This window comes from Arachis stenosperma, chromosome 4 (assembly GCF_014773155.1).
Source record: "Arachis stenosperma cultivar V10309 chromosome 4, arast.V10309.gnm1.PFL2, whole genome shotgun sequence".
Classification (NCBI taxonomy): Eukaryota; Viridiplantae; Streptophyta; class Magnoliopsida; order Fabales; family Fabaceae; genus Arachis; species Arachis stenosperma.
This window is the reverse complement of record NC_080380.1, coordinates 20,868,983-20,892,752: the sequence shown is the minus strand read 5'-3', so window position 1 is coordinate 20,892,752 and position 23,770 is coordinate 20,868,983. Positions and strand designations below refer to the sequence as shown.

Below are 23,770 nucleotides of genomic sequence, written 5' to 3'. Positions count from 1 at the left end.
GGGCCCGGAAGTGGATTTTTATGTCATTTACTCATTTCTGTAAACCCTAGGCTACTAGTTCTCTACAAATAGGACCTTTTACTATTGTATTCTCATCTTGGTTTTTCTGGTTCCCTCTCTGGGGCCGAAGCCAATAATCACTTTTGTTCTTATGTATTTTCAACGGTGGAGTTTCTACACACCATAGATTAAGGTGTAGAGCTCTGCTGTACCTCGAGTATTAATGCAATTACTATTGTTCTTCTATTCAATTCAGCTTGTTCTTATTCCAAGATATTCATTTGCACTCAAGAACTTGATGAATGTGATGATTATGTGATGCTCATCATCATTCTCACTTATGAACGCGTGCCTGGCGGTCTTCAAGAGAATCCGGAAGGAGTAAGAAGGATTGGATGAACACAGTAGGAAAGCAGAGAGACGGAAGGGACAAAACATCTCCATTCGCTTATCTGAAATTCTCACCAATGAAGTACATAAGTATCTCTATCTTTATACTTTATTCATATATCATCCATAACCATTTGAATCTGCCTGACTGAGATTTTCAAGATGACCATAGCTTGCTTCATACCAACAATCTCCGTGGGATCGACCCTTACTCGCGTAAGGTTTATTACTTGGATGACCCAGTGCACTTGCTGGTTAGTTGTGCGAAGTTGTGAAATTATGTTTAGACTATGGTATTGCGCACCAAGTTTTTGGAGCCATTACTAGGGACTGTTTGAGTTGTGAAAAGAATGAATCACAATTTCGTGCACCAAGTTTTTGGCGCCGTTGCTGGGGAATTAAATGTCCTAACTATAGTTTCGCATTTGTTCCCTGCAATAACAGTGCCAAGTTTTGATCCGGCAACAACACCAAGTTTTTGGCGCCGTTGCCGGGGATTGTTTCGAGTATGGACAACTGACGGTTCATCTTGTTGCTTAGATTAGGTATTTTTCAGAATTCTTAAGAATGAATTCTAGTGTTTCAAGGTGATGTTCTTATCATCACCAAAGCTGATTGATTCTCATCAATTTAGCTCTTGAATGCAATGTCCTGCTGAAGCTTGGCTAGCCATGTCTAATTTCTTTAGACTAAAGCTTTAGACTAACATTGCATGATTCCTGGAATTCTCATTAAGAATTTTGATATCTTTATTTTCTTTTCCACTTAATTTTCGAAAAATCCAAAAAAAAAATTACAAAATCATAAAAACAAAAAATATTTTTGTTTCTTGTTGAGTCTAGTGTCTCATGTTAAGTTTGCTGTCAATTGCATGTTTCTGTTCTTCTTGCATTCATTCACGTGTCTTAAGTGATCTTCAAGATGTTCTTGATGATTTCCTTGTTCTGATATTTAAATTCTCTTGTCTTGAGTGTTTTGTTGTTTCTCATATGCATTCTCATTTTGTTAGTGTTAATAGTATACAAACTGCTAAGTTTGGTGTCTTGCATGCATTGTTATTTGATTCTAGTTGCATTTTGATTTTTCTTTATTATTGAAAATCCAAAAAATTTTTAATTTGTGTCTTTTCAAGTCAATAATACAGAGAATTGAAGATTCAGAACATACAGCAGAGGAATTACACAGAAAAAGCTGGGCGTTCAAAATGCCCAGTGAGGAAGGCAAACTGGCGTTTAAACGCCAGCCAAGGTGCCTGGCTGGGCGTTTAACGCCCAAAAGGGTAGTGCTTTGGGCGTTAAACGCCAGAATGTGCACCATTCTGGGCGTTTAACGCCAGGATGGCACAATAGGGAAGATTTTGTTTTTAATTCAAATTTTTTTCAGGTTTTCAAAATTTTTCAAAATCAAATCTGTTTCAAATCATATCTTTTCAATCATATGTTTTCAAAATCAATTTCTTTCCTTTTTCAAAAATACTTGCTATCAATTAATGATTTGATTCAACATTTCAAGTATGTTGCCTTTTCTGTTGAGAAAGGTTTAATGTTTGAATCATATCTTTCCTTGTTAGCCAAGTCATTAATTTTTAAAATCAAATCTTTTTAAATTGTTTTCAAATCATATCTTCTCAACCATATTTTTTTTAAAAAAAACTATATCTTTTCAATCTTATATTTTTCTCACATCTTTTTCAAAATAGTTTTCAATCATATCTTTTTGATTTCTTATTTCAAAATCTTTTTCAAAAATCACTTGATTTCTTTTCCACTTTTAGTTTTCGAAAATCAATTAGTATTTTTCAAAATGTTTTTAAAATGTTTTTAATTTATTTTCGAAAATTTCTTCCCCTCTTCTCACATCCTTCTATTTATGGACTAACACTCCTCCTTAATGCACAATTCGAACTCCATCTTTCTTGATAAGTTCGAATTATTCTACTTCTTCCTTCTATTTCTCTTTTCCTCTGACACCTCAAGGAATCTCTATACTGTGACATAGAGGATTCCATATTTTCTTGTTCTCTTCTCTTTCATATGAGTAGGAGCAAAGACAAAAGCATTCTTGTTGAGGCTGACCCTGAACCTGAAAGGACCTTGAAGCGAAAGCTAAGAGAAGCTAAGGCACAACTCTCTGTAGAGGACCTAACAGAAATCTTCAAACAATAAGAAGACATGGCAGCCGAAAACAACAACAATGCCAACAATGCAAGGAAGGTGCTGGGTGACTTTACTACACTTACTCCCGACTTCTATGGGAGAAGCATCTCTATCCCTGCCATTGGAGCAAACAACTTTGAGCTTAAGCCTCGATTAGTTTCTCTAATGCAACAGGATTGCAAGTTCCATGGACTTCCATTGGAAGATCCTTATCAATTTTTAGCTGAGTTCTTACAAATCTGTGACACTGTCAAGACTAATGGGGTTAACCCTGAGGTCTACAGACTTATGCTATTCCCTTTTGCTGTAAGAGACAGAGCTAGGATATGGTTGGATTCACAACCTAAAGAAAGCCTGAACTCTTGGGAAAAGCTAGTCAATGCCTTTTTGGCAAAGTTCTTTCCACCTCAAAAATTGAGTAAGCTTAGAGTGGAAGTCCAAACCTTCAGACAGAAGGAAGGAGAATCCCTCTATGAAGCTTGGGAAAGATACAAACAATTGATCAGAAAGTGTCCTTCTGATATGCTTTCTGAATGGAGTATCATAGGTATTTTCTATGATGGTCTCTCTGAACTATCCAAGATGTCTTTGGATAGCTCTACTGGAAGATCTCTTCATCTGAAGAAGACGCCTACAGAAGCTCAAGAACTAATTGAAATGGTTGCAAATAACCAATTCATGTACACTTCTGAAAGGAATCCTGTGAACAATGGGACAAATCAGAAGAAAGGAGTTCTTGAGATTGATACTCTGAATGCCATATTGGCTCAGAACAAAATATTGACTCAGCAAGTCAATTTGATTTCTCAAAGTCTGTCTGAAATGCAAAATGCACCAGGCAGTACTAAGGATGCTTCATCTGAAGAAGAAGCTTATGATCCTGAGAACCCTTCAATGGAAGAGGTGAATTACATGGGAGAACCCTATGGAAACACCTATAATTCTTCATGGAGAAATCATCCAAATCTCTCATGGAAGGATCAACAGAGACCTCAACAAAGTTTCAACAATAATAATGGTGGAAGAAACAGGTTTAGCAATGGCAAGCCTTTTCCATCATCTTCTCAGCAACAGACAGAGAATTCTAAGCAGAGCCACTCTGACTTAGCAACCATGGTCTCTGATCTAATCAAAACCACTCAAAGTTTCATGACTGAAACAAGGTCCTCCATTAGGAATTTGGAGGCACAAGTGGGACAGCTGAGCAAGAAAATTACTGAACTCCCTCCTAGTACTCTTCCAAGCAATACAGAAGAGAATCCTAAAGGAGAATGCAAGGCCATTAACATGATCCACATGGCCGAACTAGGAGAGGAGGAAGAGGCAGTGAACGCCACTGAGGAAGACCTCAATGGACGTCCACTGGCCTCCAATGAGTTCCCCAATGAGGAACCATGGAAATCTGAGGCTCACAATGAGACCATAGAGATTCCATTGGATTTACTTCTGCCATTCATGAGCTCTGATGAGTATTCTTCCTCTGAAGAGGATGAGTATGTCACTGAAGAGCAAGTTGCTAAATGCCTTGGAGCAATCATGAAGCTAAATGACAAGTTATTTGGTAATGAAACTTGGGAGAACGAACCTCCTTTGCTCACCAAAGAACTGGATGACTTGTCTAGGCAGAGATTACCTCAAAAGAGACAAGATCCTGGGAAGTTTTCAATACCTTGTACCATAGGCACCATGACCTTCAAGAAGGCTCTGTGTGACCTAGGGTCAAGTATAAACCTCATGCCTCTCTCTGTAATGGAGAAGCTAGGGATCTTTGAGGTACAAGCTGCAAGAATCTCATTAGAGATGGCAGACAATTCAAGAAAACAAGCTTATGGGCTTGTAGAGGATGTTCTGGTAAAGATTGAAGACCATTACATCCCTGCTGATTTTATAGTCCTAGAGACTGGGAAGTGCATGGATGAATCCATCATCCTTGGCAGACCCTTCCTAGCCACAGCAAAGGCTGTGATTGATGTGGACAGAGGAGAATTGATCATTCAAGTGAATGAAGAATCCTTTGTGTTTAAGGCTCAAGGATATCCCTCTGTCACCATGGAGAGGAAGCATGAAGAGCTTCTCTCAAAACAGAGTCAAACAGAGCCCCCACAGTAAAACTCTAAGTTCGGTGTTGGGAGGCCACAACCAACTTCTAAGTTTGGTGTTGAACCCCCACATTCAAACTCTAAGTTTGGTGTTGGGAGGTTCCAACATTGCTCTGAGTATCTGTAAGGCTCCATGAGAGCCCACTGTCAAGCTACTGATATTAAAGAAGCGCTTGTTGGGAGGCAACCCAATGTTATATTTATCTATTTTCCTTTGTTATTTTATGTTTTCTGTAGGTTGATGATCATGAGAAGTCACAAAATCAATTGAAAAAGCAAAAATAGAATGAAAAACAGAAAGAAAAACAGCACACCCTGGAGGAAGACCTTGCTGGCATTTAAATGCCAGTAAGGGTAGCAAATGGGCGTTTAATGCCCAGTCTGGCACCATTCTGGGCGTTTAACGCCAGAAAGGGGCACCAGACTGGCGTTAAACGCCAGGAAATGGCAAGAAGTTGGCGTTAAACGCCAGAAATGGGCACCAGCCCGGCGTTTAACGCCAGAATTGGCACAGAGAGCATTTTTGCTCGCCACTTGGTGCAGGGATGACTTTTCCTTGACACCTCAGGATCTGTGGACCCCACAGGATCCCTACCTACCCCACCACTCTCTCTCTTCTTCACCCATTCACCAATCACCTTAACACCTCTTCCCCAAAAACCCTTCACCTATCAAATCCCATCTTTCTCTTCACCACTCACATCCATCCTTCATAAAACCCCACCTACCTCACCATTCAAATTCAAACCACTTTCCCTCCCAAACCCACCCTCCCATAGCCGAACCCTACCCCTCTTTCCACCCATATATAAACCCATCTTTACTCCCTCATTTTCACACACCCTAAACACTACTTCTCCCCCTTTGGCCGAACCACAAAGCCATCTCTATCTTCTCTATTTCTTCTTCTTCTACTCTCTTCTTTCTTCTTTTGCTCGAGGACGAGCAAACCTTTTAAGTTTGGTGTGGTAAAAGCATTGCTTTTTGTTTTTCCATAACCATTTATGGCATCCAAGGCCGGAGAAACCTCTAGAAAGAGGAAAGGGAAGGCAAAAGCTTTCACCTCCGAGTCATGGGAGATGGAGAGATTCATCTCAAGGGTGCATTAATACCACTTCTATGAAGTTGTGGCCTTGAAGAAGGTGATCCCCGAGGTCCCTTTCAAACTAAAAAAGAGTGAATATCCGGAGATCCGACATGAGATTCGAAGAAGAGGTTGGGAAGTTCTTACCAACCCTATTCAACAAGTCGGAATCTTAATGGTTCAAGAGTTCTATTCCAATGCATGGATCACCAAGAACCATGATCAAAGTGTGAACCCGGACCCAAAGAATTGGCTTACAATGGTTCGGGGGAAATACTTAGATTTTAGTCCGGAAAATGTAAGGTTGGCATTCAACTTGCCCATGATTCAAGGAGATGAACACCCTTACACTAGAAGGGTCAACTTTGATCAAAGGTTGGACCAAGTCCTCATAAACATCTGTGAAGAGGGTGCCCAATGAAAGAGAGATTCAAGAGGGAAGCCGGTTCAATTGAGAAGGCATGACCTCAAGCCCGTAGCTAGGGGATGGTTGGAGTTTATCCAACGCTCAATCATTCCCACTAGCAACCGGTCTGAAGTTACTCTAGACCGGGCCATCATGATCCATAGTATCATGATTGGAGAAGAAGTAGAAGTTCATGAGGTTATAGCCCAAGAACTTTATAAGGTGGCGGACAAGTCCTCTACCTTGGCAAGGTTAGCCTTTCCTCATCTCATTTGTCACCTCTGTTATTCAGTTGGAATTGACATAGAGGGAGACATCACCATTGATGAGGACAAACCCATCACTAAGAAAAGGATGGAGCAAACAAGAGATCCCACTCATCATGAAATCCCTGAGATGCCTCAAGGGATGCACTTTCCTCCACAACTATTGGGAGCAAATCAACACCTCCCTAGGAAAATTGAGTTCCAACATGGGACAACTAAGGGTGGAGTACCAAGAACATTCCATCCTCCTCCATGAAATTAGAGAAGATCAAAGAATCATGAGAGAGGAGCAACAAAGGCAAGGAAGAGACATTGAGGAGCTCAAGCACTCCATAAGATCTTCAAGAGGAAGAACAAGCCGCCATCACTAAGGTGGACCCGTTCTTTAATTTCCTTGTTCTTTATTTTTCTATTTTTCGAAAAATCATGCTTATGTTTATCTATGTTTGTGTCTTGTGATCAATAGTATCTTAGTGACTATGCATTAAAGTTATGAATGTCCTATGAATCCATCACCTTTCTTAAATGAAAAATGTTCTTAATTGAAAAAGAGAAGAATTGCATGAATTTTGAATTTTATAACAGATTAATTATTTTGATGTGGTGGCAATACTTTTATTTTCTGAATGTATACTTAAACAGTGCATATGTCTTTTGAATTTGTTGTTCATGAATGGTTGGCTCTTGAAAGAATGATGAAAAAGGAGACATGTTACTGAGGATCTGAAAAATCATAAAAATGATTCTTGAAGCAAGAAAAAGCAGTGAATATTCAAAAAAATGAAAAAAAAGGGGAGAAAGAGAAAAAGAAAGAAAAAGAAAGAAATAAAGTTGTGATCCAAGGCAAAAAGAGTGTGCTTAAGAACGATGGACACCTCTAATTGGGGACTCTAGCAAAGCTGAGTCACAATCTGAAAAAGGTTCACCCAATTATGTGTCTGTGGCATGTATGTATCCGGTGGTAATACTGGAAGACAGAGTGCTTTGGGCCACGGCCAAGACTCATAAAGTAGCTGTGTTCAAGAATCATCATACTTAACTAGGAGAATCAATAACACTATCTGGATTCTGAGTTCCTATAGAAGCCAATCATTCTGAATTTCAAAGGATAGAGTGAGATGCCAAAACTGTTCAGAGGCAAAAAGCTAAAAGCCCTGCTCATCTAATTAATACTGATCTTCATAGATATTTTTGTAATTCATTGCATACTCTCTTCTTTTTATCTTATTTGATTTTCAGTTGCTTGGGGACAAGCAACAATTTAAGTTTGGTGTTGTGATGAGCGGATAATTTATACGCTTTTTGGCATTGTTTTTAGTATGTTTTAGTTAGTTTTTATTATATTTTTATTAGTTTTTAGTTAAAATTCACTTTTCTAGACTTTACTATGAGTTTGTGTGTTTTTCTGTGATTTCAGGTATTTTCTGGCTGAAATTGAGGGACTTGAGCAAAAATCTGATTCAGAGACTGAAAAGGACTACAGATGCTGTTGGATTCTGACCTTCCTGCACTCGAAGTAGATTTTCTGGAGCTACAGAAGCCCAATTGGCGCGCTCTCAACGGCGTTGGAAAGTAGACATCCTGGGCTTTCTCACAATGTATAATAGTTCATACTTTGCCCGAGATTTGATGGCCCAAACCGGCGTTCCAAATCAGCTCAAAACTGCCTGGCGTTAAACGCCGGAACTGGCACAAGAATGGGAGTTAAACGCCCAAACTGGCACAAAAGCTGGCGTTTAACTCCAAGAAAAGTCTCTACACGAAAATGCTTCAATGCTCAGCCCAAGCACACACCAAGTGGGCCCGGAAGTGGATTTTTATGTCATTTACTCATTTCTGTAAACCCTAGGCTACTAGTTCTCTACAAATAGGACCTTTTACTATTGTATTCTCATCTTAGTTTTTCTGGTTCCCTCTCTGGGGCCGAAGCCAATAATCACTTTTGTTCTTATGTAATTTCAACGGTGGAGTTTCTACACACCATAGATTAAGGTGTGGAGCTCTGCTGTACCTCGAGTATTAATGCAATTACTATTGTTCTTCTATTCAATTCAGGTTGTTCTTATTCCAAGATATTCATTTGCACTCAAGAACTTGATGAATGTGATGATTATGTGACGCTCATCATCATTCTCACTTATGAACGCGTGCCTGACAACCACTCCCGTTCTACAAGCTAACAAGGCTTGAATGTTTATCTCTTGGATTCCTTAATTGGAATCTTCGTGGTATAAGCTAGAATTGATGGCGGTCTTCAAGAGAATCCGGAAGGTCTAAACCTTGTCTGTGGTATTCTGAGTAGGATTCAATGATTGAATGACTGTGACGAGCTTCAAACTCCTAAAGGTTGGGCATTAGTGACAGACGCAAAAGAATCAATAGATTCTACTCCAACCTGATTGAGAACCGACAGATGATTAGCCGTGCCGTGACAGGGTGCGTTGAACATTTTCACTGAGAGGACGGGATTGTAGCCACTGACAACGGTGATGCCCAACATACAGCTTGCCATGGAACGGAGTAAGAAGGATTGGATGAAGACAGTAGGAAAGCAGAGAGACGGAAGGGACAAAGCATCTCCATTCGCTTATCTGAAATTCTCACCAATGAAGTACATAAGTATCTCTATCTTTATACTTTATTCATATATCATCCATAACCATTTGAATCTGCCTGACTGAGATTTCCAAGATGACCATAGCTTGCTTCATACCAACAATCTCCGTGGGATCGACCCTTACTCGCGTAAGGTTTATTACTTGGACGACCCAGTGCACTTGCTGGTTAGTTGTGCGAAGTTGTGAAATTATGTTTAGACCATGGTATTGCGCACCAAGTTTTTGGAGCCATTACTAGGGACTGTTTGAGTTGTGAAAAGAATGAATCACAATTTCGTGCACCAGGCGACGTTCAGAAGTCGGACCAAGTCAACCCAAGTTATAAGTAAACCCTGGAAAGAGGTCTGGCCAACCCTATTAAAGAGGATTACTTTAACTTAGAAGGGCCTGACATAACAAAGTCAGCCCAAAACTAAAAAGTTATACAAGTAGTCCCTGAAAGAGATCTGACAAAGATCCAAGAAAGAGGACTACGAAAAATAACTTAAAGGAGACCGACATAACCGAGTCGGACTCCTACCACTAAAAAGTTATACAAGTAGTCCCTGAAAGAGATCTGATAAAGATCCAAGAAAGAGGATTACGCTATAACTTAAAGGAGACCGACATAACGAAGTCGGACTCCTGCTACTGAAAAGTTATACAAGTAACCCCTGAAAGAGATCTGATAAAGATCCAGGAAAGAGGATTACGCTATAACTTAAAGGAGACTGACATAACGAAGTCGGACTCCTGCTACTGAAAAGTTATACAAGTAACCCCTGAAAGAGATCTGATAAAGATCCAAGAAAGAGGATTACAGATATAACTCAGAAGAGACCGACCTAAACGAAGTCGGACTCCTACGAACAAAAGTAATCCCTGAAAGAGACCTGACGAAGGTCCAGGAAAGAGGATTACAGAAATAAAGGGAATCAACGCAAAGAAATCAGTTGGAGAAACACCAAAAATACCTACAAAAATGAGAAAACAAGTCGGATCCACACAATTACAGAGGATCCAAGCTACAAATGATAAGCACGAGGCAATCCAAAAAGGTCAAACTGCAAGGTCCAGCATTCTCAGAAAACAGAAGAAAATATCAAAAACCTTGATATGATCTACAAAGTTTTAAAGCCTCGGAGGCCATCAAAAAAGGATAACGAGCTACTTTTGTTTTTCAAAAGGTTGCCAGACAAAACAACCAGAAAACGTCAGCAAATAAATAAAAAGTTTTAAGAGCCCACAAGCCGGGCCAACTAACATGAGAATCCAGAAAAAGATCAGCAAACATCAGGAGCATCCTTGGCAGTATCAGGACAAGGAGAAGGAGGACGAGTCTGAATAAGCACGACATCTATAGTTCCATCCTCCCGGTTCAGAACTTGGCAATTCAAATCAGGTGCAACCGGAGGAGCAGAGGTAGTCGACACTTTGGCAGAGGACACAGGAGGAGGATCAGCATCATCATCACCCTCGTCATCAGGGACAATCTTACCATCTCTGACAGTATTGTCTAAGCTGAAAAGGGTGAGATCGGCCTCGGGAGCAATGACCCGAACTTGCTCCTTCAAGTTCTCGTAAGCAGTAGTCACGCTGCCGACAAGATGACCTTGGAGCTCAGAATAATCCTCCCGAGCACTGTCCAACTCCCCCCTCAGACGCATCACCTCCCGATAAGTTGTAACATAACTATCTTTATGCATCAGGGCTGTGTCCTCGGCCAACCTCAAAGAAGCCGCCAACGAAAGGGAACTCGCCTTCTCATTCTCTAGATCATTCTCTAACTTGGTCACCTTTAATTCGAGCTCCTCTTTCAGCCCCTTTATCCGGTCAAAATCTTGCTTTGCCTCCTCCATAAATGCCTTGGTGGCATGAAGAGGGAGACTTTGAGCAGTCCGGTGTATAGCGGCCGCCATAAACGCCATCTGCACGTGATTCCGGGCCATAAATTCCAAATGATGGAGGATGGACACATCGTCCATCGAAAGGGTACCATAGGGCCCAATTTGTTGATCTATGAACTCGATGGCATTGAAGTCAGGGGCATTAAGGTCAAAGGGCTCAACCGTCTTTTGCTTCTTACTTGGAGGGGCAGCAGATGGAACGGCAGAAGCAGGATGAGGATCCACCAAGCAGACCCGAGGTGTCGGAATCGCTTTCTTCACTATGGGGGAACTCGGCACTGATGGCTTCTCGCGCACTTGGGAGGACCCCTCCCCAGCTGCCTTGGCGGCAATATTCCTGGCAGCAGTCGCCTTCTGCGCCCTCTTAAAAGCTTTCATGGATTCGTTATTCTTTATTGCCTCTGCAAATAAAACAGAAGTCAAGCTACAAATTGAACAAGTCGGAAATACAGCTACAAGTAAACATAAACAGATAGCAAAGAAAACACAAGATACCCAGTTCAGTTTGAAGAAGAGAAGGATTGGTTAGAAATTTCTTTGTATCAAGATGGGGAGGCTGACCCCAGCGCTCTTCCAAAACAGTCACAAAGGCCCGCTCAGCCTCATCCAACATGTCCCAAGAATACCTGGAGACCCTCACAACTTTTTGCCATTCCAGGGGAAAGGCAGGCTCATCATTTTCGTCCAGAAAAAAGGGCCGAGCTCCTTCAACAGCTCGGACCTTGAAAAAGTAATTTTTAAAATCACGGAATGACTCGTCAAACATAGAAAAGACCTTCTTTCCTTGGGTAGAGCGAAAGGAGACCCAAGCTGCCTTCTTTTTTACCACTCCGGGCTTAGTCAAGACAAACAGACAGAAAAAGAGAGATTGGGAAGCAGGGATACCAAAACCATTGCACAATAATTGAAAAATCTTTATAAAACCCCAGGAATTAGGGTGAAGTTGAGAGGGGGCAATATTACAAGACCATAACAGGTCGGTTTCAAATTGAGTAAAAGGAAGGGTAATACCCAGCGGACCAAAGAAAAAAGTCATAAACATAAAAGAAAGGGCGACCATCAACAACCCGAGTTGAAAATCAGACTCTCTCGTCAGAAGAAGGAGGGACAAGTTCATAGTTCTTCTCATCACCAGAATTGCTACAGACACTATGAAATTGCCTAAGCTGAGCACAAAACTCAGAATCAGCCAGCGAGACACACAGGAGAACCATGGAGTCCACCCAATCGGCCATACCCGCAGGAACCTGGGAAGGCATCTCTACAACGTTATTTCGGGAAGACATGAGGCTAACTAAATCCTACAAAAAGAAAATAAGAGTGGATTACTTAAAAACATCTTGGACATGGGTCAAAACATCTCAAACAGACGGATTAACCAAAAAGGGAAAAACCCCAAGACTCAAGAGAAGAAGTCTTGGAGCATCCCTTGGAGGCAGTAAATAAGAAGGGTCCTCAAAATCATTTCTACAATCTACATCTCGGCACTCATCAGAATAAAGTCCAGAAAAGAAAGCAAAGGAAGCAAAAAACGCAAAAAATCCACCCTTCTACAGTTTATCAGGAAAAGTATTGCTCCTACAGTTTACCAACACTACTGCTACAGTTCATCAGAACACCAAAAAGGCCAATGGAAAAACAGCAAAGGCACAAACTTTTCAAAATCAAGCAAAAATCATCATCCAAGGCACAAACAGAAACAGCGGCAACATGCAAAAGAAAAAGATTCAAGCAAACAAAAGATTCGCACCGAAAAAGAGAAAAAACCATAGCATGCAACAAGTCAAGCACGATAAAAACAGAAAGATCCAAACTTTCTCCAAAAGGAAGATCAAAAGGAAAACTCCATCGCAAAATCAGAAATAAACGAGGAAATACGAAATGGGACTAACCTGGAGAATAGAAGAAAACCTCGAAGAAAGCTGAAGAGCAGAAGCAACAAAGCCACCCCCTCGAAGTGGAAGAATGCAAAGACAGAAGGAGAAAATGTGGAATCAGCCCTCTTCCGAAAACGCAGTAGCAGAATAGACGTCACAAAGAAGAAACTACAAAACTCTGGGCAAGAAACAGAAAATGAGAGAGTAAAGGGAGGAGTTACGGAGAAGAAGCGAAGAAGAGAAACCGTTTTTTGATTGAGAGATTCAAAATAAAAGCCAAGAGAGAATGGGGCAATTAATGCCAATTAAATACGGATGTTAAAACCGCTTGCGTTCCCAAAAAAGCGCTAATACAAAAAGCGCGCGCTTTTAGAGGAAAACGTTCTACATTCAAAAAAGACTCTATAAAGAAAGGAATCGACAAAATGCTTGAGTTCGACTTCACTGAAGAAAGGACCGAAGTCAAAAGACTCGGCCTCGAAAAAAGAAGACCGAGCTCAAGCAGGGGCACTGTTCATACCCTGGATCGAGCTGTCCGATCCGGGATGTTCTACAGACAAAGCGATCGACCTCTTCAGGTCAGGACAACCCGACCTCTTCTCAAAGAGCTCGGACAAGTCACAGGAAAGCCCAAGCAAAGGGCCCAAATAAGAGGGACACGTCCCAAAATCCAAGGGCAGCCCAAGCCCATAGAGATAAAGGCGGTTCCCTTAAAGATGACCTCACTTAAAGATAAGATAAAGATAAGATAAGATAACTAACTTATCTTATCCACAGGAGGCCCCATCTCACCATTATAAATACACTGGAGCACCCAGGTATAACTCATACTCTGATTCTACTCAATACCTGCTTAATACCCTTGCTAACTTAAGCATCGGAGTCCCTTGCAGGTACCCCCCACCCTCCGGGGACAAAGGATCAGCACCACCACCAAGTCCAACAAGTCGGACACACCAGCTCCGGCCGCCGTACATCTGCCGGACACGTCGGCTCCGACCAACACCGAAGATCTCATCCGAGATCGACCTACAATTTCAGGTAACTCTCGGAACATGGGGTCAAAAGTATAGATTAACAAGCTCCTAACTCAGCCTGCGAAGCTAAGGCTGGCCGGAGAATATTTACATATATATATGTGTGTCTATATATATATATATATATATACATGTCCCGAAAATCCAAAATACATAGCTGAAACCCTAACTCTCCTTATACCTCTAAGAGGAACAAAATAAACAAGTTGATCGGAGAGAAAGTCAAGTACATATATATAAAGTTGTACATCAAAATAAAACCCAGAGACTACCCCGCTTCAGAAATCCAGACACCTAGCGAGGAGCCTCTCGACCTGCATCTGAAAACAACAACATAGTATGGGGTGAGAACCGGAGGTTCTCAGCATGGTAAAGGTGTCACGCACATAATGTATAAGGTTCTGGGAATGCCAGAGGCAATCCTAGAATGCCAACACTCAGTTATAAAACTTAAATTCTAAACAGAAGCCATAAAAAGGGTAAGTGTTCTAGGAAATTCTAAACTTACTTACTTAAACCTAATTTTATCACCAAACCGGTCCACCTTTCCTCCGCTCCTCCATCACCAATGATTTAGCAAAGACAGATAACCAAACAGTTTCAAGCACAAGTAGAAAACAGGTAGTGCAGGTAGCAAATATAACAATTAACATAATATATATTCAGTTAGGCAATCCCAAGTAATGCATAGCAGACAAAACAAACAGAATGCACATGATGTATGCCTGTCCTATGGCTGATGAGGCTCATCTGTCGGTTATCCAGCCAACCCGACAAGTCCGAAACCCTTAGACTGTCCCTCGTTGCACATCCCCATGAGTCTATGGATAGATTTTCTCATTTCATTCATAATTCATACATTCATTCATTCATATATAACTTACTCAATGGGGAATATCCATTCCCGGGAATTTATACGTGCCCGGTCACCCTTACGACGTAGGGTCAACAAAGTATTGAGTTTCAACCTGGAACACGTGGTGGCAAGCCACGGTTCTGTTACCCAGGGAAACTCGTATCTCAGAAATCATTAAATTCATCAGCCGCATAACATTCATAACCATTCATATTCATTATACAATAATTCATCATAGCCATGGCATCATAACCCCTTTTCTTCATCCCTAAGTTACCTCAATTTCCTAGCTTCAACTAACTACTTGGCTTAGTATTATATTTTATAACTAAAAGGATGATAATGGAGGTTTAAAAGTTTGAAATTTGATTTAAAAATACAATCCAATTTTGCAGAAAACAGGGGCCACGCGTACGCATAGGCTCGTTCGTGCACGCATGCGCAAGAGGCAGTAGCTACCATACGCGAATGAGGGTTATGCGTACGCGAAAGTCCCATGTCACGCGTACTCATGGGCCACGCGTACGCGTGGTAGTACATTTTTCCAAAAATTTTACCACGTCTGAATTCTGCAGAATTGCCCTTTTTAAACCTCAAACTTTTGACACGCATAAATTTTTCGTCTTAAAACATTTTTCATCCGTTCTTCGAACAGCATAAACTTCACAGACCCAATTTTCATACAAAATAAGTTTAAAACCATTTAGGGGTCCGGAAGCCAAGTTATGGCTCACCGAAGTTCGGTCAAAAACTAATTTTTTTACAAACTCAAACCTCAATTCCATTAACACCAAACGCCATTCCCACTTCTTGTCTAAATAATCAGCACCAATACATATATAGCATTTCAATACAATTCCACTACCTATTCATCAAATCACAAACTCTTCAAACTTCACTTTTTACCAAATCACATCCTAAGTTCCCACTTCCATCGACATTAACATCATCATTATACTAACACACACACACACACATACAAACACACACACACACACACACACACACACACACACACACACACACATATAACCCATATTATCAACTTCTCAACTCTATCCAAACACCAAGAAAATATCATATACCCACTGTTCCGAGGGTTACCTGAAACGTGCAGCTCGGTCGTCTTAGGGAGGCCCGAGATGGGGGGATTGATGACCCGAGCTTGGTATGCCGAGTGGTTGGTGGTGGTACCTGCAATGACACTCCGATGCTTAAGTTAGCATGGGTCCAAGCAGATATTGAGTAGAATTAGAGTGTGTGTTATACCTGGGTGCTCCAGTGTATTTATAGTAGTTGGCCGCGATCTTCCCTGGATAAGATATTCTTATCTTATCTTATCCTTTTGGGAGTTTTATCTTTATCTTTGTGGAACCGCCTTTCCTAGGCCTTTTCGGCCTTTAGGTCTTGGGCTTCGTTCCTTTTGGGCTTCTTTAGCTTTATTGTCCGAGGTCCGACCTCAGGCATGGGCCTGGGGACGAGGTCGGACCTTCTATGAACTTTGCCGAGTTTGGGGAGCTCGGTCAGGGTATGAACAGTGCCCCTGCCCGAGTTCGTCCTTGAGAGGTCGAGCTCGGGCATAGTAGTTCTTTTCAAAATTCAAAATGGCCGTTTCTGCATTTATTGCATTTTACCGTTTCTCCTCGATTTCCGTTCGGGCTTTGTGAAGGCATTATTTATCTACCCCTTTCCTCCTTTTCTTCGTTTATTCTGTTCCTTTCTGTTTTTTCTAAGTTTTCGCCATCTTCTTCTTCGAGCACCGCTCCTTCTTTCACTTTGTTCTTCTTCCTTAAATCTTTCTGTGCGTTTTTCCGGGGTTTCCTCTGCGCCGCCGTTTCGTTCCCCTTGCTGTCGGAGCTCGCCGTTTTCTTTCTTTCCAGGTTTGTTCGTCTCTTTTCTTTTGTACTCATATGCTTCTGTTCTTTTGTGTGGCTCTTTGTCTGTTTCTTTTTCTCTATGCCTGGGTTGCCCCGAAAAGAGGCGCCGCCATTGCTCTGTTTTCTTGTATATGGGGGGGCTCTTTTCTCTGGTATTTTGTTCCGGGTTGCTGCATTTTCTTCTATAAAGATCTTTGTTTCTTGTTTTTGCTGAATGGGTTTTCGCTGTCTGCTTTTATGTGATTGTTGCTTGCTGTTGTATTCTTCTTTGTAGGCAAGAATTTTATGTCTCGAAAGGTTTTTCAAGCAATGTCGACCAAGATTCCAAGTGGTCTTGGCTGGGTAGATCCTGGTCCTCTAAGAGTCCCTTCTATTGTAGATTCTGAGTATTTAGCTAGGTTCCGTAGGGAGTGTAGCATTTGTGAGAATAGAGAGTCTGAGCGGGATTATGAGCTAGTAGCCCCGGAGTCCGAGGAGAGAGTGTGCTTCCCGCCTTTAGAAAGTTCCGAGAAGCTTTTCTTTTATGCTTACAATTGTTTTTTCTCTAAGCTGGGTGTCCGACTTCCCTTTACTGACCTGGAATCCGAGGTGCTGTGGTCTTGTAATCTTGCCCCTACGCAACTCCATCCAAATTCTTGGGCGTTTTTAAAGCTGTTCCAACTTTTGTGTTAGTTTTTGGGCGTCTCCCCCTCTGTTTCTCTTTTTTTCTATCTGTTTGTGTTGACGAAACCGGGGTCGGGTGGAGGGAAGGTGTCTTGGGTTTCTTTTAGGGCTAACCAGGGAAAGAAGTTTTGTACTTTGTACGATGAGTCCTTTCATGATTTTAAGAACTATTATTTCAAGGTCCGGGCTGCTGGGGACGTCCGACCTTTCTTTCTAGATGAGAGTGGGGAGCCTTCTTTTCCTCTTTGTTGGCAGGAGAATGTAGTGTCGGTTAAGTATACCTTTGAGAGTCTAGATGAGGTGGAGCAGGCTTTTGTGGGTGTGTTGAGCAGTTTATGGGGTCGGGCACCTCACTTGGACACGAAGAAAATGTTGGGAGATCCAAGCCTTCTCCGTTCCGAGTTAGGTAGTTCCCGACCTCTCCGAGCTTCATCCTTTTAGTATTTTGCCTGTTTTGGTGGAATTCCTGTTTGTGATAATCCCTTTCTTTTTGTTTCTGCAGAGATGTCTTCTCAGGTGGATTCCATGAAGTTTCTTCGTCGGTCGAAGAAGTCTGCGGCTGCTCGGAATATCGAGGCTGAGGCTTCTGCCCGATCTTCTCCGCAGAAGGCTACTGTGGGTGTTCAGACTCGGTCGAAGACCATTCCGACTCCTCAGTTCCGAGCTATAACTCAAGATCCTCCGACCTCTGGGCCCGGTCACCTTTCCCCGCCTTCGACCTCGGGTCCTCCCCCCAAGAAACAGAAGACCTCTCAGGAGCTTGCGGGTTTTAATGACAAGGATTTTGATGCCTTTGGTTGGATTGAACAGCATATTCTTCCTCAGACTTTTATTTCTACTGATGATGTGTCTATGGAGCATCATTTTCAGTATATGGCGCGGAGCTGTGTCCGGATGGCCAGTCTTCATGCCGCTATTGCCCGGGAGTTCAAGAAATCCCCCATTGGTGCGACCAGCTCCCGACTTGAGAAGGCTCAGTCTGATCTTGATAAGATTAGTCAACTGAAGGCTGCCAGGATTACTGAGCTGGAGATCTCTTTGGAGGAAGAGAAAACTAGGGCTACCGCGGCTGTGGCGGCGGCGAAGACATCTGAGGAGATGGCGAAGGTGGCGACGGAGAACTATACCAAGCTGTATGCCGAGCTTGTGGAGACGAAGGAGAAGTTGCAATCGGCTCGGGATGATTTTTACGAGCTGGAAGATAATGTGGCCAAGGGTATGGATGCTATGTTTGTGAATTTGAGGGATCAGATCCGGGTTCTTGCTCCCGACCTGGATCTGAGCTTATTCAGTACGGATAACATTGTTGTGGAGGGAAAGATTGTTCCTGCCCCTGCCGAGGATGAGGTTCCGGTGTCCGACCCCAAGGCTCCGATGTCCGACCTCAAGGTTCCGGTTGCGGATCCGATTTCAACTTTGGCCGGGGATGGTTCTGGCGTGGAGGTTTTAAACCGGGATGACGGTGTCGTTGATGCAGTTCCAGTTTCCATTTTTCCTCCGCAGCCTTCTGTTGATGTGGAGACCGGAAAGGTCCTTGATCCTCTGTGATCTTTTGTTTTTGGCTTTTTACCCGGCCTGTGGGTTCTTTTTGCTTTTTGGATGTTTTTTGTGAACGCTTTGGACACCTTTCTGCTATTTAGCTACTTGTAGTAACTTTTTTAGCTTATTATGCGGTGTTTTTGCGCTTTTGACTTTTTGTTCCGCTTTTTATGCTTTGTAGTTGTTTTTTGGATAGCAACTTTTTAGCTAGCGTTTTGCAACCTTTGTTTTAGCCTTGTTCGCGTTTTGGCTTTTGTTTCCGCTTTTATGCTTTTTAGTTGCTTTTTGGATAACAACTTTTTAGCTAGCGTTTTGAAACCTTTGTTTTAGCCTTGTTCGCGTTTTGGCTTTTGTTTCCGCTTTTATGCTTTTTAGTTGCTTTTTGGATAACAACTTTTTAGCTTAGCGTTTTGAAACCTTTGTTTTAGCCTTGTTCGCGTTTTGGCTTTTGTTTCCGCTTTTATGCTTTTTTAGTTGCTTTTTGGATAACAACTTTTTAGCTTAGCGTTTTGAAACCTTTGTTTTGAGGCTTCTTCCTTGGATCCGGGCTTTTCTTCGGACCTCGGGCCTTTGAGTACCTCCTTTTGTTAGGTCCGACCTTTTCGTTGGTCGGCCCTTTAAGTTATTTTTGTAATCTCTTTTTATTTGGCTTTTTTTTTTTTGAGCCTTTTCAGAGTTACTTTATAACTTCTCACATTAATTTGAACCTCGTCGCTTTATCTTTGCCGACCTTGTATGGTCTCTTGACAAATGATTTTTTGCGTTTTGTCGAGCATAAATTAATGCGCCTTGGTGGGGTACTTTCTAGGATTTGTTTCGTCATGAGGAAGGAGAAAAGAAAATAGAAAAATTAGTATTAAAAAGAAAGAATATTTACAAAGTGTTTACCCTTGACTAGGTCGGGTGTTTTATTTTAACCGGGTGTCTCATTAAAAAACCCTTGTAGGGAAAAAGAGTACACCTCGGGTTAAATTTTTCTAGCTGTAGTACCGTCTTAGATTACAGGCGTGCCAGGCCCTGGGCAGCTCGTTGCCTTCTAGGTCGGATACTTTGTAATAGCCTGTTCCTAAGACTTCTGTTACCTTGTAGGGCCCTTTCCAATTTGCGGCTAGCTTTCCTTCTCCCGACTTTTGTGTTCCGATGTCATTTCGGATTAGAATTAGGTCGTGAATGGAGAAGCTTCGCTTTATAACTTTCTGATTGTATCTGAGGGCCGTTCGCCGTTTTAAGGCTTCTTCTCGAATCCGGGCTCTTTCTCGGACCTCGGGGAGGAGGTCGAGTTCTTCCCTTTGTGCCTGCGGGTTATCTTTTTCATTGTAGAAGATGATTCTGGGTGACCCTTCATCTATTTCGATAGGAATCATTGCCTCCATCCCATAAGCTAGTCGGAACGGTGATTCTCCCGTTGTAGAGTGTGGGGTTGTCCGATATGCCCATAGTACCTGGGGGAGCTCCTCGGCCCACGCCCCTTTGGTCTCTTGGAGTCTTCGTTTTAACCCGGCCAAGATGACTTTATTTGCAGCCTCTGCTTGCCCATTGGCTTGTGGGTGCTCCACTGATGTGAATTGCTGTTTGATTTTTAGTTCGGCCACCAATTTCTGAAAACTTGTGTCCGTGAATTGTGTTCCATTGTCTGTTGTGATGGAGTAGGGGACTCCGAACCTTGTGACAATGTTTTGTATAGGAATTTGCGGCTTTTCTGAGCCGTAATGGTGGCTAAGGGTTCAGCTTCGATCCACTTTGTGAAGTAGTCGACCCCTACTATGAGGTATTTGACTTGCCCCGGTCCTTGTGGGAACGGGCCGAGTAAATCGAGTCCCCATTTTGCGAAGGGCCATGGCGCAGTGATGCTGATAAGGTCTTCGGGTGGTGCCTTGTGAAATTTGGCGTGTTTTTGGCAGGGGGGGCATATTTTCACAAACTCTGTTGCGTCTCTTTGCAAGGTCGGCCAGTAGAACCCGGCCCTGACTACTTTTTTGGATAGTGCCCGAGCTCCGAGATGGTTCCCGCACATGCCTTCGTGGACTTCTTCGAGGACGCCTTTTGTTTCTGAGGTCGAAACGCACCTAAGGAGGGGGTTTGAGAATCCTCTTCTGTATAATATGTCGTGAATTAGTGTATAATTCTGGGCGTCCTTTGTAAGCCTTTTAGCTTCTTTTCTTTCGGCGGGGAGAGTTCCTGACCTCAGGTAGTTGAGTATGGGGGTCATCCATCCTTGCTGTTGGTTGGATATATTTAGTATTTCTTCCTCTCTTGGCACGGAGGGAGATTGTAAGGTTTCCTGGAGAAGACTTCTGTTGTTGCCTCCGGGCTTGGTGCTAGCAAGCTTTGAGAGGGCGTCTGCCCGGGCATTTTGTTTCCGAGGTATGTGCTGGATTTGTATTTCTGGGAAGTGGCGTAATTGTGCCTGTGTTTGGTCCAGGTATTTTTTCATAGTTGGGTCTTTGGCCTGGTAACTTCCATTTACTTGTGATGTGATGACCTGGGAGTCGCTGAAGATCGCGATTCTCTGGGCTCCGACCTCTTTGGCTAGCTTTAGACCAGCTAGTAGGGCCTCGTATTCAGCTTGGTTGTTTGAAGCCTGGAACTCGAATTTTAGGGATAGTTCTATCCGCGTTCCTTGGTCGCTTTCGAGTATGACCCCGGCTCCGCTTCCCGTTTTGTTTGAGGACCCGTCGACATATAGGTTCCATGAGAGTGGGGTTCCAGGGGTCTCAGTGTATTCTGCGATGAAGTCGGCTAGATATTGAGATTTTATGGCAGTCCGGGCTTCATAGTGGAGGTCGAACTCGGACAGTTCCACCGCCCATTGTAGTATTCGTCCTGCCAGGTCTGTTTTTTGCAGGATGTGTCTCATGGGTTGGTCTGTCCGGACTTTGATGGTGTGGGCTTGAAAGTAGGGACGGAGCCTCCGGGCTGTGAGCACTAGGGCGTAGGCGAATCTTTCTATCTTTTGATAGTTTAATTCGGCCCCTTGTAGTGCCTTGCTTACGAAGTATATGGGGTGTTGTCCTTGATCATTTTCTCGTATTAGCGCTGAAGCGACTGCCCGATGTCCGACCGAGAGGTATAGTACGAGCTCTTCCCCTTTTAAAGGTCGGGTTAGGATTGGTGGCCGCCCGAGGAATTCCTTGAATTCTTGAAAGGCTTTTTCGCACTCCGGGGTCCACGAGAAGGGTTTCCCTTTCTTTAGGAGTGAGTAGAGAGGTAGTGATTTTATCGCTGATCCTGCCAAGAATCTTGATAGGGCGGCCAGCCTTCCATTCAGTTGTTGTACTTCTTTGACACATGTCGGGCTCTTCATATTGAGTATTGCTTGGCATTTGTCCGGGTTTGCTTCGATGCCCCTTTGAGTCAGCATGAAGCCTAAGAACTTTCCGGCTTCTGCGGCGAAGGTGCACTTCGTCGGGTTAAGTCTCATGTTGTGTTTTCTGAGGGTGCCGAAGACACTGGCGAGGTCGGTCAGCAAGTTTCTGTCTTCCTGTGTCTTTACCAGCATGTCGTCGACGTATACCTCCAGTTGTAGTCCGATGTGCTCTGAGAACACTTTGTTCATTAGCCTCTGGTAGGTTGCCCCTGCGTTCTTCAGCCCGAAGGGCATTACTACGTAGCAGTAGTTTGCCCTTGGGGTTATGAACGAGGTCTTTTCTTGGTCAGGTCCGTACATCGGGATTTGGTTGTATCCTGAGTATGCGTCCATGAAGGAGAGATATCTATAGCCTGAGGCTGCGTCTACTAAGGCGTCGATGTTTGGTAGTGGATATGGATCTTTGGGGCAGGCTTTGTTGAGATCCGTGTAGTCGACGCACATTCTCCATTTTCCATTGGGCTTTTTTACCAGGACCACGTTTGCGAGCCATAGGGGGTATTTTACTTCCCTAATGAACCCTGCATCTAGTAGTGCTTGGACTTGTTCCTCTATTGCTTGCATGCGTTCGGGCCCGAGCTTTCTGCGTCTTTGTTGGACAGGTCGGGATCCGGGTACACTGATAGCTTATGGCACATCAGGTCGGGGCTTATGCCTGGCATGTCGGAGGCTCTCCAGGCGAAGAGGTCGGAATTCTCCCTTAAGAGGGTTATGAGTTCCTCTTTTAAGCCCGCTTCGAGGTTTGCCCCTATGTTTGTCGTTTTTTCAGGTGTGCTCCCAATCTGGACTTTTTCGGTTTCTCCTCTGGTTGTGGTCGAAGATCTTCTCGGGCTTGGACTCGTCCGAGTTCTATCGTGTTGATCTCTTTCCCTTTTAGGCTTAGGCTTTCGTTGTAGCATCGTCGTGCTAGTTTTTGGTCGCCCTTTAGGGTAGCGATTCCTTTTGTGGTGGGGAACTTCATACAGAGGTGTGGGGTCGAGACTATAGCTGCCAGTCTGTTTAAGGTTGGTCGCCCAATGAGGGCATTGTATGCTAAAGTGACGTCGACTATAATGTAGTCGATGCTTAATGTTTTAGATTGCTCGCCTTTTCCAAAGGTAGTGTGTAGCGAGACGTATCCTAAGGGATGGATTGGGGTGTCCCCTAGCCCAAATAGGTCGGTGGGATAGGCTTTTAGCTCTTTTTCTTCAAGTCCGAGTTTGTCGAAGGCCGCTTTGAACAGGATATCTGCTGAGCTTCCCTGGTCAATCAGGGTTCGATGTAAGTTGGCATTTGCTAGAATAATGGTGATTACCATTGGATCGTCGTGCCCGGGTATTATCCCTTGAGCATCTTCTCGGGTAAATGAGATTATAGGTAGCTCGGGCAGGGGACTGTCTTCTCGGATGTGGTAGACTTCTTTGAGGTGCCCTTTTCGCGAGGATCTGGATGTTCCTCCGCCTGCGAAACCTCCGTTTATCATGTGTACGTGTTTTTCAGGGGTTCGTGGGGTTCGTTCTGCCCGATCTTCGTTATCTCCCCTCCTTCTCTTCTTGGTCTCTTCTCCTTTCTCTGCTATGTATCTGTCGAGTTTTCCTTCTCTGGCTAGTTTTTCTATAACATTTTTTAGGTCGTGGCAGTCGTTAGTAGAATGGCCATAAAGTTTGTGG

The 23,770-nt window shown here is 43.1% G+C and overlaps 1 non-coding gene across 1 annotated transcript; it reads right to left on the bottom strand.

Annotated features, from left to right (window-relative positions):
• Positions 1-2,966: 2,966 nt before the first annotated feature.
• Positions 2,967-3,074, bottom strand: LOC130977297 (small nucleolar RNA R71). Its single transcript, XR_009084996.1, has one exon. It is a non-coding gene; the product is annotated as a small nucleolar RNA R71 (small nucleolar RNA).
• Between the last annotated feature and the right edge of the window lie 20,696 nt (positions 3,075-23,770).